This window comes from Tribolium castaneum, unplaced genomic scaffold (assembly GCF_031307605.1).
Source record: "Tribolium castaneum strain GA2 unplaced genomic scaffold, icTriCast1.1 ptg000044l, whole genome shotgun sequence".
NCBI classification, from domain to species: domain Eukaryota; kingdom Metazoa; phylum Arthropoda; class Insecta; order Coleoptera; family Tenebrionidae; genus Tribolium; species Tribolium castaneum.
The window spans coordinates 22,501-40,000 of record NW_026986642.1 but is presented as its reverse complement, the minus strand read 5'-3'; the positions used below and the strand labels follow the sequence as shown (position 1 = coordinate 40,000).

The following is a 17,500-nucleotide window of genomic DNA, read 5'->3' as shown; positions in this document are numbered from 1 at the left end:
AGGGATGACGTATTGCCGGATGAATAAGCATTTTTGGTCCGGTTTGAGAGGGGCTCGTCTGAGGTTGTTAAGCCAGACGGAGAGGTTGTGGATTGTGGGGCGCTCTACGCCTTTGTGGCCAAATTCTAGCCCTAGATACTTAAATGCATCTAGGGCGTCGACATTTGGAATCGGCGTGTTATGGATCTTATAAGAGCTGCCTGTCCTCACAACACTTCTCCCGCTCACCGCGCCCGCAATCAACGCTCTGCACTTGGCAGGGTTGACAGACATCCCGCGCCGCTCAAGAAATGTGGAAACATCATCGAGCATTGCGGGGACATCCTGATCTCGGTCAGCAATCAGGATGAGGTCGTCAGCAAACGCCATGATGGCACAGCGTTCGCCGCTTTGCAGTGAGCCGCCCTCGTATTTCTCATTGACCTTTTCCAGAAGCTCATCCATCACGAGATTGAATAAGACCGGGCTAAGAGGGTCACCCTGTCTCACTCCACGGAGCATCCTTATCGGTCTTGTCGTAACGGTCCCACATTTTATGGTCGTCTGGGCGCCAAATGTGGCCAGGATGTATTCCCTGATAACAGAGGGGATACCAAAACGACCCAGGGCCCTACTAACAGAGCAGTGGGAAACCGTGTCAAACGCCTTTCTGACGTCCAGAGACACGACCTGGTAGGTGCGGCCAGTCTGCCTGCGATACTGCAAATATTCATGCAGTATCAGCGCATTCGCCAGAGTACCGTCAATCTCGGTAAAGCCCCGCTGAGACGAACTCAACGAGACCAACTTTGAAAGACGGGCCGCCAATACTCTATGCAAAAGACGCTGCATGGCAGAACTGATAGTAATGGGCCGCCAGTTGGCCGGATTTCTAAGGTCCCCATCTTTGGGAACCAGCGTCGTACGAAGTACCCCCCAGGCTGAAGGCTGGACGTTTCTGAACAATATAATATTGAACAGTATCGCCAGTTCCAGCTCGGACATAGTTTTAACGGCCGCGACCGGTATTTGGTCAGATCCAGGCGCTGAAATCTGCCAACCGGCTCTAGCCGCTTTTATTTCGTCCATGGTGATGTAGGTGGGGGGGTCTTCGACGCCAGTAGCACGGACTTCGAGGGGTTCGTTATCGGGAGGAGAAGGCGACTCGAAAATGCCGCCATAGAACTCTTCCACACTTGTTACGGGAGGTTCTGGTCTAGGACCAAAATCCTCCTTCCCCGACAAGATAGTCTCCGCCAATCCTCGCCTGTTTTTCAGAAAGAGGTCCTGGTGCTTTTTAAAGAGCGCAGCTCTTTGACCACTGCCAGATGTTGTTTGGCCATAGTGGCGACCAGTCTTACTCTTTCTTTTGCCCTTACTGCCTCGCTTACGTATCCTCAAGCTCTCCGCCCTTTGGGCCAGATACCGATTCACGGCATCATTAAGGACACCGCGATCGGACTTAGTGAGAGCCACCCTCACCAGATCCGCCAGCGAGTCGTTGCCACTTAGTGACCCGGCGTCTACTTGATCTTGCAAGAAGACCGCCCAGGGCCCCAGCGAATCAACGGACTCGAGATCGTCGGAAGCGGATTTCCGTTGCACTGGTGGTAGACTGCGACTGCGTCGCCTCCGGTTTCCAGGGAGTGTCTGAGGTGTTCGGTTGTACGAGGTGCACGAAGCATCAGCAGTAGTTGTAATGTTGGGCATAGTGACAGGCGTTTTAGGATAGTTGGGAGACCATTGCTCGACGGGGTCTTCCCGTGTGGAAGACTCCTCCCTTCGAACCTGCCGTGTCCCATTATGTTCGAGAATGGGGTCTATACCGGACTTATTATGTACTCGATCGGTCTCCATCGGAGTCATCGAGGACGTTCCGGGGAAAGTTTCAACGGAGTGCACCGCGGTGGGACTTGGCTCGGCCTGCACTCGTAGCCCACCCAACACAGAGTCTTCATCTATGGCAATCGCCATCAAAGGAGAGATACCACAGGGCCTAGATGGATTAGGCCCGAGCCGGGGCACGGTTCGGCGTGACTCACGAAGAGCCACTTCCGTTTCCCCGGTATTGGGTGGCGCCCGGGTATGGACTTGGGCCTCCACCACAATTCTCGCCGAATTAGAGCTTCGTAGGGGCACACCTTTGGTAGGTGCCCTGGACCTGGTGGTCGGTCCGGGCGAGGCACTGCTACTACACCCCGCTTTCGGAGACGCAGACTCCAAAGAGCCTGCGATCGTACTCGCTGGTGAGATGGAGCCAGCCCTGATATTGGTCTGGGCCAGGCTCCTGCGTGCTCGCTCCAAGAAGCCCTTATATTCGGGTTTCTCTCTCCTTGATCTGACCTGTTGGTGGGTCAGACCCGTGGAGGCCATCATCTCCTTATAGAAGATGCCGTTACTGGACCTGGCCTCCACAATGGCGATTTTCTCCATAAGCTCCGACTCAGGTTGGGGGAGCGCCTTTGCCAGATCAGACTGATACTGGACAAAGTGAGCCTTTCGCTCATGCTGACGAGTGCCAGCCAAGGTGTTAAACCTTGTCCCGCACCATCGACACTCCGTATTATTCTTTCCACACTCCTTCTTGTGTCGGGCCAGAGATGTCTTCAAGGCATAGCTCCGGCCGCAGTCACAAACAAAACCCCCAGCCATGTTCTGCATGGGGGCACTGGTAGAGGGCCCCTGAGCACCAGAATTTGATGTCTTGGTGCCAGATAAAGTGGTTAAACCCATAGCCCTACTACGAACCGGGGGCTCATTAGACTTCCCCGGGCGCCTCGACATAATGATCTTAAATGTCGAAGTGAGATGTTAATCTCAGCGGAAATAGCAACTAAGGAAGGAACGCAGTCACACAGTCCACTTTCGAAAAACGCTCTCTTTGAAGCCAGTTAAATTTGCCACAGAAAAATTAATCCCTGTGCCCAGCGGGACCACGAGGAGGTTCTGGCTCTATGACTCTATGTTCGCACAGAGAGTCATAGTTACTCCCGCCGTTTACCCGCGCTTGCTTGAATTTCTTCACGTTGACATTCAGAGCACTGGGCAGAAATCACATTGCGTCAACACCCGCAGGGGCCATCGCAATGCTTTGTTTTAATTAGACAGTCGGATTCCCCCGGTCCGTGCCAGTTCTGAGCTGACCGTTGAATGGCGGCCGAAGAGGACTTCCGGACGCCCTGACGGGCGCACCCGGAGCCTCGCAGCAAGACGGTTCCGCGGGAGGCCTAGGCACGGGACCGAACTCGGATTCGACATTGACCGCCGAAACGGAACAACGCTTCACCTCGCACAGGCCCGGCACGTCAGCCGCGACCCGCTTCCTCGCCAAGCCCGACACGCCCCGATCCTCAGAGCCAATCCTTATCCCGAAGTTACGGATCCAATTTGCCGACTTCCCTTACCTACATTATTCTATCGACTAGAGGCTCTTCACCTTGGAGACCTGCTGCGGATATGGGTACGAACCGGCGCGACGCCTCGACGTGGCCCTCTCCCGGATTTTCAAGGTCCGAGGGGAAGATCCGGACACCGCCGCAACTGCGGTGCTCTTCGCGTTCCAAACCATATCTCCCTGCTAGAGGATTCCATGGAACTCGAACGCTCATGCAGAAAAGAAAACTCTTCCCGGATCTCCCGACGGCGTCTCCGGGTCCTTTTGGGTTGCCCCGACGAACTCTCTTGCGAGGGCCCGAATTATTAACGGTTCCGCTGCCGGGTTCCGGAATAGGAACCGGATTCCCTTTCGCCCAATGGGTGTGTGCTCGCTTCGTACGTTTACGTTCGAATTAAAAACGAACCAACGACATATCTACACCACATCAACATCGGCTTTCGCCTAGGGCTTAGGATCGACTGACTCGTGTGCAACGGCTGTTCACACGAAACCCTTCTCCACGTCAGTCCTCCAGGGCCTCGCTGGAGTATTTGCTACTACCACCAAGATCTGCACCGACGGCGGCTCCAGACGGCCTCACGGCCAGTCCTTCTGCGCTCACCGCCGCGACCCTCCTACTCGTCAGGGCTTCATGGCCGGTTAATTAAATAACCGACCGCACATGCCGCTGACGGCCGAGTATAAGCACGACGCTTCAGCGCCATCCATTTTCAGGGCTAGTAACTTCGGCAGGTGAGTTGTTACACACTCCTTGGCGGATTCCGACTTCCATGGCCACCGTCCTGATGTCTTAAGTTACCAACGCCTTTCATGGTATCCCATAAGCGTCGATTTAGGCGCTTTAACTCGGCGTTTGGTTCATCCCACAGCGCCAGTTCTGCTTACCAAAAATGGCCCACTTGGCACTCTGATTCGAGTCTCGCGGCTTCATATAAAGTTCGAGCAAGCCGGAGATCTCACCCATTTAAAGTTTGAGAATAGGTTGAGGCCGTTTCGACCCCAATGCCTCTAATCATTCGCTTTACCGGATGAAACTCGTAAGCGACGAGCGCCAGCTATCCTGAGGGAAACTTCGGAGGGAACCAGCTACTAGATGGTTCGATTAGTCTTTCGCCCCTATACCCAGTTCCGACGATCGATTTGCACGTCAGAATCGCTACGGACCTCCATCAGGGTTTCCCCTGACTTCGTCCTGACCAGGCATAGTTCACCATCTTTCGGGTCCCAGCGTGTACGCTCTTGGTGCGCCTCTTCTCGCAATGAGAATGAGACGCCCCGGGAGTGCGGGGCGACAGCCGTAACGGCCGCCCATCTTCCCTTAGTCCGTGCAAGACGAACTTTCACTTTCATTGCGCCTTTAGGTTTAGTCATGTCCCAATGACTCGCGCACATGCTAGACTCCTTGGTCCGTGTTTCAAGACGGGTCCTGAAAGTACCCAAAGCTATAGCGTCGCAGATCGGCGTTTCAACCGAGTCTGTCCGAGAACTCATTGGCGAACAGCCATTCGTAGACAGAACCGACACCAGGTGCGATTACCGTCATAAACGAACGCGCTTGCCAATGGTCGGACGCTAACTGTGTAGCGGCTCGGCGCCATATGCATACCTTCGAGCGAGTCGACCGGGAAACACCGCGGGTTCGTCCGAAACGGCGAACCGTTCGAACGGGCTCCACCGCGGGCCTTAGATCGACACCCAAAGGATCGCGACGTCCTACTGGGGGAGAAGTGCACGCGTTCGACTTCGGTTCGCATAAACAAAAGGCGCGAACGACGCGTACGCCGTTCGTCGCACGATCATTTAGCGCCGCTATCGAGTCACGCTGAATCTCCCCTTTCGACCTTTCGGGTTTCTCAGGTTTACCCCTGAACGGTTTCACGTACTATTGAACTCTCTCTTCAAAGTTCTTTTCAACTTTCCCTCACGGTACTTGTTCGCTATCGGTCTCGTGGTCATATTTAGCCTTAGATGGAGTTTACCACCCACTTAGGGCTGCACTCTCAAGCAACCCGACTCTGAGGAGAGATCCTCCCGTTATCGGCAACGGTCACTACGGGCCTGGCACCCTCTATGGGCTGTGGCCCCGTTCAAGATGGACTTGGACGCGTCGCACAATCTCGGGATGACGGATCCTCCCTAACACCACATTTCCCGGCGTCCGGTTTCGGCCGCGGGATTCGGTGCTGGGCTTTTTCCTGTTCGCTCGCCGCTACTAAGGAAATCCTAGTTAGTTTCTTTTCCTCCGCTTAATAATATGCTTAAATTCAGCGGGTAGTCTCACCTGCTCTGAGGTCGCAAATATAAATTTGCCTTTATTTTGTCAGACGATAATTACACGTATTCCGTTTATATGGCTGCCTCCAAACAATTTCAAACATCGATCTGACGTCGTTGCGAGAATGTTGTTGTTGTTAATTATAGTGCATAAAATATGCATATAAACAACTTTAACGTCTCGGACACGACGATCGCTTCGTTCGAAATTTAAGCGTTGTGGCTGCTTTTTAATATCGGACGTGCTACGTCTAAACCAACTTTCACCAACAAACTAATAAGAATGTCAGCCGCTATTGCGTTTTAGGATGCCGCGTTATTTTTTATATTGTTTTTATTGTTGTCTACGTTGCATAATATTTTATTATGACAACCGACAATCAATTAACAATTATAGTAACGCGTCATATTTGCACCCAACACGCTCCGACGTAATTGTCTACACAACATTGTGCGCTGTGTTTAAGACAAAAACCGAGCAGTCTTTGAAATTGACACGACCCTCAGCCAGGAGTGGTCCGGGAACAGTATATCCGAGGACCGCAATGTGCGTTCGAAATGTCGATGTTCATGTGTCCTGCAGTTCACAAGTTGACGCGCAATTAGCTGCGTTCTTCATCGACCCACGAGCCAAGTGATCCACCGTTCAGGGTAATCTTTTCAAACAAATTTAAAATATTATTACATAACGCACCGTTCCACATCGAAATCGTTTCATCATCACACAACAACAAAAATAACTACTTAAGGTTATTACAATTGTGATGTATATGTGAGAAACGGACCAATCGAAAGAAACGTTCGGCGTTATATTTTATAATATTTTATTTAATTAAAGTGGCATTTGTATCTACTTATCGAAAAGAGTATGCAGTTATAGTTTAAGTTTACATAAAGAATAACCCGATGATATTAACGTTTTATAAATACGTATATATATCTATTAGGTTTTTTTTCTCTATCAACTTTGTCTATAAAACTCTGCTCCTTTTGCGATAAGCATTATGTATATTTATTAAATAGAAAATATGTCGAAAAACCAGACGTTTTCTTCAAACAAACGCCACAGCTACAAACTTAATCACAACAATATTTACCAAACAATACAATTGTAGGGTGTTTTGTGTGATACGTCGTTTGGTGGGCATTCTAAGAACGTCCGTCGACATAAAAACGAATCAAAAGAAAAGCACAGGCAGTGCAAAACGTTCCTTCGTCAGTCGGGCGTATATCATTTAAAACCCACAGAATCTAAAAAAGTTAATAAATAAACTTTTTTATTTAGATTCCTACGGTTCGTCGCGTCGTTAAAGTAAATTATTACTTCGACGCATGCGGAACCCAGGTACCCGAAAACCGTAAGCCTAAGCGTTTTTTTCCAAACATCACTCTCTATCGATAAAGTAAATTGATTTTATGTATTTATAAATGTGCGTTTGTATGTATAGTAGTATAGTAGTAGTATATTTTGTTATTGGTTGTTTCGAGCTTTTTATTGTTATAAAACGTTTTTGTAGTCTTGTACATAAAGTACAGACGAATAGACAGCCCCTATTATTATTTATTAATAAACTCCAACCATTTACAAATTAAATTACAACTACAACATCTCTTTTACACATTAATTATACACCATCTTTATTTTCTTTTTTCCGAAGCGAATACGATGAAGAAAATACGCAAAGACTGGCTTACAAAATCGTAAGCCTAAGCGTTTATTTTTCAAACATCACTCACCATCGGTAAAGTAAAATGATGGTATGTATAAATGTGTGTTTGTATGTACAGTAGCGTAATAATTTTGTTGTTGGTTGTTTCGAGTTTATTTATTATTATGGTTTGTATGTATAAAGTTTTATTCGTGTACATAAAGTACGATCGTATTGGCAGACACCATTATTATTCATTCTTGTTTGTTATTATAAATAACTCCAACCATATACAAATACTACAACAACAACAACAACATCTCTTGCACATTAATTATACACCACCACTGTATTAGTACTTTTTTTCGAAGCGAATACGATGATGGAAATACGCTAAGACCGGCACTGCGAAAGCAATAATAAAACGTTAGCACATAACCATCTTTCGACAATATTGATTCGTGTTAATGTTCAAAAAAATTCTTCGAAAACGTCGTTTACGGCACGTTTACAATCGATTTATAAAATAAATCGAAAAACGTAACAACAGATCCGCTTAATGCAAGACGACCCGTTGTTGCTTTTCCGTTCGACGCATAATGAAGAATTTTGTATGAGAATTGATCATCATACGAATAGTGTATGTATGTGTGTGTTTTTTGTTGATCAGCACAGACAAAATGTGTGTATGTGTGACAACTAAACAACAACATTTACACGTTAATGATCCTTCCGCAGGTTCACCTACGGAAACCTTGTTACGACTTTTACTTCCTCTAAATGATCAAGTTTGGTCATCTTCCCAGCAACATCGGCAACGTCGAAACGCCACCGCGCACCGGTCCGAAGACCTCACTAAATCATTCAATCGGTAGTAGCGACGGGCGGTGTGTACAAAGGGCAGGGACGTAATCAACGCGAGCTTATGACTCGCGCTTACTGGGAATTCCTCGTTCATGGGGAACAATTGCAAGCCCCAATCCCTAGCACGAAGGAGGTTCAGCGGGTTACCCGGACCGCTCGGTCAGGGAGGACACGCTGATTCCTTCAGTATCTTGGATGAAATAAATCGCAATTTCAAGGTAATCTCGGAATTTATTTGCTCATCGAAAGACTCACTTAATAAAAGAGTCGAAGCGAGTATTGCGGCCAGTGGTTTACACTCTAACCTAAACGACATCTCACGACTATACACCATATCTGTTACCAATAATCGTACCAGCAACAATCTAGAAGAAAAAATCAAAGATACAATTGTCAATACCCTATGTGAAATAAAGACAGGCATACCAACTTATGCACAGATTGCTACCTCCAAATCAGCAAACGTTTCCCAACCAAACACTCGACCCCACAAAACTACACAAACATTTAAAGTTTTGGTATACCCAAATAACAACGCTAGAAACATTGATACTTCAGAGAAAACAAAAATTGCCTTGACTAAAACCATTAAACCAAAAGATTTAAACTTCAAAGTGGATAAAATTATTCCCATCCGAAATAACGGCATTTTGATTGAATCACCAAATAAAGAAGTTGAACAACTAGTAAATAGTCCCCTGTTAGAAAACTCAAATCTCAACGCTAAAATGCCTAACAAAATCTTCCCAAAAATCCTTATTAAAGATGTGGCCAACACAATTGCCCAAGATACTTTGTCTAGCTGCTTAAAAGAAAATGTCGAGGAACTAATCACTCCCCCAGAAAACTGGTTAATACGTTTAAATAAATTCGGCGCCCCTAAAAATAACAGCACCTCCTGGATTGCAGAAATTCACCCGATGGTCTGGAAACTTCTTATCAACAAAGGCAAGCTATATTGTGAAGAGACCTGGACATCTTACAGAATCGAAAACTTCCTCAGGCTTGTAAAATGTTTCAACTGTCAACGACACGGGCATATAGCGAAAAACTGTCAGTCAGAAAATTGTTGTGGGTACTGTTCAAATAATGAACACAGCTCAAAAGATTGTCCGAATAAAACAACCACTGAGGCTCACAGATGCATCAACTGTATAAGAGCTAAATTTAGGGAAACAAGCCATCATACAGACAACTCTGACTGCCCTATTTACAAATCTAAACTTGAACAATATATCAACAGCATCGACTATGGGGACTAACCTGAAACTTCTTCAAGCAAATCTCCAAAATTCAAGAAGTGCTACAATTCAAACGATTAACTATATCTTGGAGAATAATGTTCAAGTTTCGTTTCTGCAGGAACCGTATACATATCAGAAATCACCCAACCTTTACGAGATACCAGGCCTACGCAACTTAAAACTAATTGCTAATAAAAGAGAAAAATTTCTAGCTTGTATTATCATAAACGATGATGAGTTAGGTGTAGTTTCTATCCCAAACTCGACCAACACTTTACTAGCTTCTTGTTCTCTGTTGATAAGCCCAAACCAAGTTTTGATAGCTGCCTCGTCGTATTTTCCACCGTCAAGAGAATTTGTGGAATGCCTAAATGAACTTCAACAACTCACCCAATTAGCCGGACAACTCCCACTACTGCTCTGTGGCGATTTTAATTGTAGGTCGGAGCTTTGGCACGACAAACTTTCAGATAATAATTCTCCTGCAATGGAGAACTTTATAATCGCTAACAATATGTGTATTTTTAACGAACCTAATAATCCACCTACTTTTGAAACCACAAACGGCGCAAGCTACATTGATCTTACAATTGGAAGCGAGTTCCTCCTAAACAAGATTCAAACATGGAAAACAGTGGACATCAACACCTCCGATCATAGAGCTATTACTTTCGAATTCAATAATAATTATAATCAAATTTTTCCGGAAGTCAATGCCCCGATGGATCAAAAAATCTGTAACTTTAACATCAAGAAAGCAGCACCCTTGTTGGAACAATTATCTACAGATTTAATCAATAAATATCCCATCCTAATCAGCCAAAATAAAATTGACCAATGCCTGGAAGAATTCTACTTTGAACTAGATAAAATTATTAGCTCGTGCTCTCGCGTCAAAAAGACTTTTAAAAACAGACCCACGTTTTGGAACGAACAAATTGAGGCCCTCAGAAGACAATATCTTAAGGCCAAAAAAGACCTTTACAAAAACAAAAACCCTGATTTAAAAGAAGCATTATACATTTCTATGAGTCAAGTAAAACAAAAATTTAAAGACAGAATAAAGTTGGATAAAGAAAAATCCTGGGAAAATTTTGTGAAGGAAGATTTAGCCCCTAACCCTTGGGGGGTAGTCTACAGAGTTGCTGCCGAAAAGTTCAAAAAAACAAACTTGTTGGGTGTCTTTGAAAACGACGGAGAAACTAGTCTAAACCCATCGGACGCTGCTAAACGACTTCTACATTCACTACTTCCTGACGATAACGAAAAAAATGAAACTCTGTCACATAAAATTACTAGACAAGACTTTAACACAATTGAAATGACGTACAGATACAATATAGATGAGGTGACTAACACGGAACTTGAAACAATAATCAAAAACCTAAAAAAGAAAGCACCTGGACTGGATAAAATCGACGGCAACCTCACCAAAATAATGCACCCTAGTCTATCTAATTTTCTCTTACATATATACAACTCCTGCCTCCGGGCTAGTTACTTCCCTAAATGCTGGAAGATGGGAAATTTAGTAGTCATCCCGAAAGACTCAGGTGGAGATCCTAGTGACATAAAAAATTATCGACCTATTACACTTCTTAATGATTTGGGAAAAATTTTTGAAAAATTGATCAGAACGAGACTCTTCAAGAGCACAGACGTTTTTCACGCCGACAATCAATACGGTTTCTGTGCTGGTAAATCGTCCACTGACGCTCTGCAATCCTTCAAAAATCAGCTTCAAGCCTATAATCAAAAGTGCAAATACACTGCGGCTGTTTTTTTCGATATAAGCGGAGCCTTCGACAATGTGTGGTATCCCTCAATAATTAAATCTCTTCGACAGAAAGGTGTCAGTCCTCACTTAATACGAATAATGAAAAGCTACGTTTCAGACAGGAATGTAACATACTCTTACAGAGGTATTGTCAACAGAAAAAACTGCACCAAGGGGTGTCCACAGGGCTCGGTACTAGGCCCCACCTTATGGAACACCATTTTGGACGAATTTCTAAAGGAAAAAATTGCACCAAACACTGAGACAATCGCATATGCTGATGACATTGTTGTAATTACGGGAGCAAACACAAGAAATGAATTTAGATCTACAATTCAAACCATAGTGACAGCGGTTTGCCAATTTGCAGGAAATCAAAAACTTCAAGTCTCGTCTAGTAAGACAAAAATTATGATGTTTAACTCACCTAAAAGAGTACATAACAGAGATTTGGCAATTAAAATCAACAACTCGACGATACAAATAGTTACCGAACACAAATACCTAGGAATCCTGTTTGACAGTAAATTTAATTTCCAAAAACACATTAATGATGTGTGTTCTAAAGCTAGAACAATCATGATGGCGCTCCGACGCAAAATCAAACTTCGGTGGAACATCTCTGTTGCAGACTCTATAAGTGCTATTTATAATCACGCAATAATTCCCATAGTGACGTACGGATCAGAGGTTTGGGCGGATCGACTAAATATTTCTAAAATCAAAAGCAAACTTACCTCACTCTCAGGGCTGGCATCGAGGTGCATTGCAGGCTGTTATGCTTCGGTATCTAACGACGCTGCCCATGTGCTGGCAGGTGTGCCTCCACTAGACCTGGAGGCGGCAAGAATAAACTGCTGCAAGCTACTCAAAAAGGACCAAAACTGTAATCTCTTGGGTTTTGAAATAGAAAAGAGTGACTTTGACACTTACAAACACGCGAGGGAATATGTGGCGATTTTGGTCGAAGACTTGTGGCAAGAAAGATGGGACTCCTCTACCAGAGGAAGAACTACCTATAGATTTCGTCCGACAGTTCAATCGGGACTTAGATATTCACACTCCTTCGCTGCAACCCAAATCCTAACGGGGCATGGCAACTTTATGTCCCACCTTCAAAGGGTGGGTAAAAGTGAGACGGACGAATGCGCGGAATGTGGAGTAAGAGACGACCCTATTCACAGACTTCTGGTTTGTCCCCTCTTCGATGCGCCAAGACGTGACATCTACAGAAGTGTAAACTCACCTTTTTTGTCCCTAAACTGGATAATTCACCTAAAATCGGAACTTCTGGAACCGTTCACCGCCCTGCCGTAGGTGCTCTGCTACAGTGCGTTGGTGCGGGAGTTTCATGGCCTGTAGCTTCGTATTCGGCCCAGTTTGTGAGTGCGGGTGGTGCGGGAGTTTCATGGCCTGTAGCTTCGTATTCGGCCCAGTTTGTGAGTGCGGGGGTGACAAATGGCCTGTCTCGTTTAAAATATAAAAATTAAAATAATACTAATGATAAAAAATGTGTTTGCTACTGAAAAACCCTGATGTCAAACATGTGTGGTTACAAATGTTTCCTACGATATAAACAGACTCTACTACCTATACTTCTTTATTCTTTGTTAGTTTGTAACATACCTTCCATTTGTTTTTGATCACCGAAATATCCAAGGAGGTGGTTTGTTACATTGTTATTGTTACATTATTGTATTTATATAATCTGGCCCTAACGCCGAAGATGTTAAATGATGTAACTTTTTGTTAGTCCCCTTTACTGAAATAACACATAAATTAAAGGTGATGAATTTGTTAGTAACCATTAGAGACACTTGTAAACTTTTAATTACTTTAATTACCTTTTAGATGTTTCACTAAGAATATTGTTTAATTTGCACTTGTTTCTTGTCGCACCCAATTTGGTGCATTTATGTTAATAAAGGCCCCTTTGGGGTGTGTTTTTTTTTTTTTTTTTGATTCCTTCAGTGTAGCGCGCGTGCGGCCCAGAACATCTAAGGGCATCACAGACCTGTTATTGCTCAATCTCGTGCGGCTAGAAGCCGCCTGTCCCTCTAAGAAGAATTGTTTGTACGCCGACAGTAAAAACCGCACATAGAGACCGGGCGAACCCGGCTCCAGCGGGTATTTGGGATGTCGAAATACGCCTATTTAGCAGGCTAGAGTCTCGTTCGTTATCGGAATTAACCAGACAAATCGCTCCACCAACTAAGAACGGCCATGCACCACCACCCACCGAATCAAGAAAGAGCTCTCAATCTGTCAATCCTTCCGGTGTCCGGGCCTGGTGAGGTTTCCCGTGTTGAGTCAAATTAAGCCGCAGGCTCCACTCCTGGTGGTGCCCTTCCGTCAATTCCTTTAAGTTTCAGCTTTGCAACCATACTTCCCCCGGAACCCAAAAGCTTTGGTTTCCCGGAAGCTGCCCGCCGAGTCATCGGAGGAACGTCGGCGGATCGCTAGCTGGCATCGTTTATGGTTAGAACTAGGGCGGTATCTGATCGCCTTCGAACCTCTAACTTTCGTTCTTGATCAATGAAAGCGTTTTTGGCAAATGCTTTCGCTTCTGTCCGTCTTGCGACGATCCAAGAATTTCACCTCTAACGTCGCAATACGAATGCCCCCATCCGTTCCTATTAATCATTACCTCGGGGTTCCGAAAACCAACAAAATAGAACCGAGGTCCTATTCCATTATTCCATGCACACAGTATTCAGGCGAAGTTTTAGCCTGCTTTAAGCACTCTAATTTGTTCAAAGTAAACGTGCCGGCCCACCTCGACACTCAATGAAGAGCACCGCGGCGGGATTGAGTTGGGCCGCCCTCTCGAGCTAAGCCCACCGGCAGGACGTCCCGCGAAACGCCAGTTAACACCGCGAACGATGAACCGGCGGCGCGGGACACAAATTCGACTACGAGCTTTTTAACCGCAACAACTTTAATATACGCTATTGGAGCTGGAATTACCGCGGCTGCTGGCACCAGACTTGCCCTCCAATTGATCCTCGTTAAAGGGTTTAGAGTGTACTCATTCCGATTACGGGGCCTCGGATGAGTCCCGTATCGTTATTTTTCGTCACTACCTCCCCGTGCCGGGAGTGGGTAATTTGCGCGCCTGCTGCCTTCCTTGGATGTGGTAGCCGTTTCTCAGGCTCCCTCTCCGGAATCGAACCCTGATTCCCCGTTACCCGTTACAACCATGGTAGGCGCAGAACCTACCATCGACAGTTGATAAGGCAGACATTTGAAAGATGCGTCGCCGGTGCGAGACCGTGCGATCAGCGTAAAGTTATTCAGATTCACCAAGTTGTACGATGACGGCGAAACCGCCACCGATTGGTTTTGATCTAATAAAAGCGCTCCTTCCGTCTCCGGTCGGAGCTCTGTTTGCATGTATTAGCTCTAGAATTACCACAGTTATCCAAGTAAATGTGGGTACGATCTAAGGAACCATAACTGATTTAATGAGCCTTTCGCGGTTTCACCTTAATTTGGCTTGTACTGAGACATGCATGGCTTAATCTTTGAGACAAGCATATGACTACTGGCAGGATCAACCAGGGAACTGTGTTTTTGTGTTTTTTGAGACAGACGAGAGAATAAAATACTCATCATCATCGTTTATAAAGATGAAGAATATGCGCGTTTGTGCGAAACAATCTAACATATAAGAAAGTAACGCCACGCTATTTCTTCTTTTCTTCGTACGATATAGTCGTTAAACACCACAACACATATATCGGTCAATAAAGGCATAATAATAATATTTATAATATTATTTTTTACCTTTGCCGATTTAAAAGTTCAAACATTCTCTTCACTCTTCGCAAGATTGAATGCGACGTGAATTTATGAAATTCTTTCGAATCCATAAACGTTACGAATATTATATAAATATTCTCGCTCGGATATTAGAGAGTTGACGCATTTATTATTTTTGTTTGTTTAAATCACAAACATTTGTTAGTTCAACAAAGTTTGATTGCATAAGGACCGCCAACGTAAGAGAATACGTTTTGCCGCATCCGCAATCTCGCTGTGGGGAACTGGGCGAGCCACAAAATCACAAAATAAAGCAATCTCGCAAGCAAAGCCCTATTCGAATTCGATAGCGGAAATGTGCGATAAACGTCGATAAATTGGAAGCAAATGCAGAACGTATACATAATCGGTCGTTTTGTCGTCGTCATTTATGATAAACTTCGACTAAACCGTTACACCGTTCATATCGCCTCACTCAACGCATCGACACACACCACTACCATACATATACCAGCGCGACACCGATCGAGGCAGCCGCTCGGTATTGGATATGCGCACCGCTCCACTGACATAGCTCCACAGGCGACGTCTACCGAAGCGCACAGCTCTATAACTATAAGGCATACACACAAAGGGGAGAAAATATTTTAAATATTGATAATATTAAAAAGTCATATTTTATATTTAAACCATTATAAAATTTAATTATAAAAACGTTTGTTTAAAAAAAAATTATTAATTAATAAAAACAAAATTATTCTAAGCGCCGTACTTCGTAAACGTCGTACTTCGTTCGTCGTATGTGCAAAGTCAAATGAATGCTGTAGTTAGTCGCAGTTGGAACGTCTGAATGTCGTACAACCTAACAATAATTTTGAGTGCCCTAATGTGTAGACGTCGTACTTCGCGAACGTCGCACTTCGTAAACGACGTACTTCGTGAACGTCGCACTTCGTGAACGTCGCACTTCGTAAACGACGTACTTCGTGAACGTCGCACTTCGTAAACGACGTACTTCGTGAACGTCGTACTTCGCAAAGGTTATGCAATATTCATACACATTTGGTGTATTGCAAGTTGCATTTTAATAAATATTATGCATTTTTATGTTTTAATTTAATATCTAGGCCAAAATACTAAGTTTATTTAATTGTTAAATGTGTACGTTTATTTACAGATACGTAATTTACATAAAAATTTGTTTTTTTTTATTATATGCAAACTACAAATAAAATATTTAATATTTTTGAACGTTGTACTTCGTGTAAGTTATGCAATATTGATACAAATTTAGTGTATTGCGGGTCGCAATAATATTAATTTATACTTGAACGTAGTACTTCGTGAAGGTTATGCAACATCAGTACATATTAAGTGTATTGCAGGTTGCATTATTATTAATTTATGTTTTCTCACTTTTTACCTTAATATAAAAATAATGTAATATTTTTGGACGTCGTACTTCGTAAAAGTTATGCAATATTGATGCACATCTGTTGTGCTGCGGGTTGCATTTTATAAATTTAATGTATTTTTATGATTTACTTTAATGTCTAGGCAAAAAAACAATTTTGATTAGTTGCTAAATGTTTACATTTATTTAGAGATACGTAATTTGCAAAAAAATTTGCTGTTTTTTTTATTATATACCACAGAAATAAAATTCTTTAATATTCTTGAACGTCGTACTTCGTGTAGGTTATGCAATATTAATACAAATTTAGTGTATTGCGGGTCGCAATAATATTAATTTATATTTAAACGTAGTACTTCGTGAAGGTTATGCAACATCAGTACATATTCAGTGTATTGCAGGTTGCACTATTATTAATTTATGTCTTCTCACTTTTTGCCTCAATATAAAAAAAATTTAATATTTTTGGACGTCGTACTTCGTAAAGGTTATGCAATATTAATGCACATCTAGTGTGCTGCGGGTTGCATTCTATAAATTTAATATATTTTTATGTTTTACTTTAATATCTAAGCAAAAAAACAATTTTGATTAGTTGCTAAATGTTTACATTTATTTACAGATACGTAATTTGCAAAAAAATTTGCTGGTTTTTTATTATATACCACAGAAATAAAATTCTTTAATATTTTTGAACGTTGTACTTCGTAAAAGTTATGCAATTTTGATACACAATTAATGTATTGTGGGTTGCATTATTATTATTTAATGTTTACGTTTTACTTCATTACTTTGTGAACGTCGTACTTCGTTTGTACTATGAACGCTGCATTTCGTCGCAGTCGGAAGCAACTGCAAATAATCGTCTTACAAGAAAATCGTGATTTTGAGTGCCGTACTTTGCAAACGTCGTACTTCGTCTGTACTATGTACAAAGTCAATTGAACGCTGTTATTCGTCGCAGTCGGCAGCAAGTGCAAATAAACGTCGTACAAGAAAATAATGATTTTGAGTGCCGTACTTCGCAAACGTCGTACTTCGTCTGTACCATGTACAAAGTCAATTGAACGCTAAACTTCGTCGCAGTCGGAAGCAACTGCAAATAAACGTCTTACAAGAAAATCACGATTTTGAGTGCCG

General features: G+C 43.7%; 1 non-coding gene and 1 pseudogene across 1 annotated transcript; both read right to left on the bottom strand.

Moving 5' to 3' along the window:
• LOC135267500 (large subunit ribosomal RNA) overlaps positions 1-5,671 on the bottom strand; it is an 8,198-nt pseudogene extending 2,527 nt beyond the window's left edge.
• A 476-nt stretch (positions 5,672-6,147) lies between these two features.
• On the bottom strand, positions 6,148-6,304 carry LOC135267486 (5.8S ribosomal RNA). The gene has a single exon (XR_010335906.1). It is a non-coding gene; the product is annotated as a 5.8S ribosomal RNA (ribosomal RNA).
• Between the last annotated feature and the right edge of the window lie 11,196 nt (positions 6,305-17,500).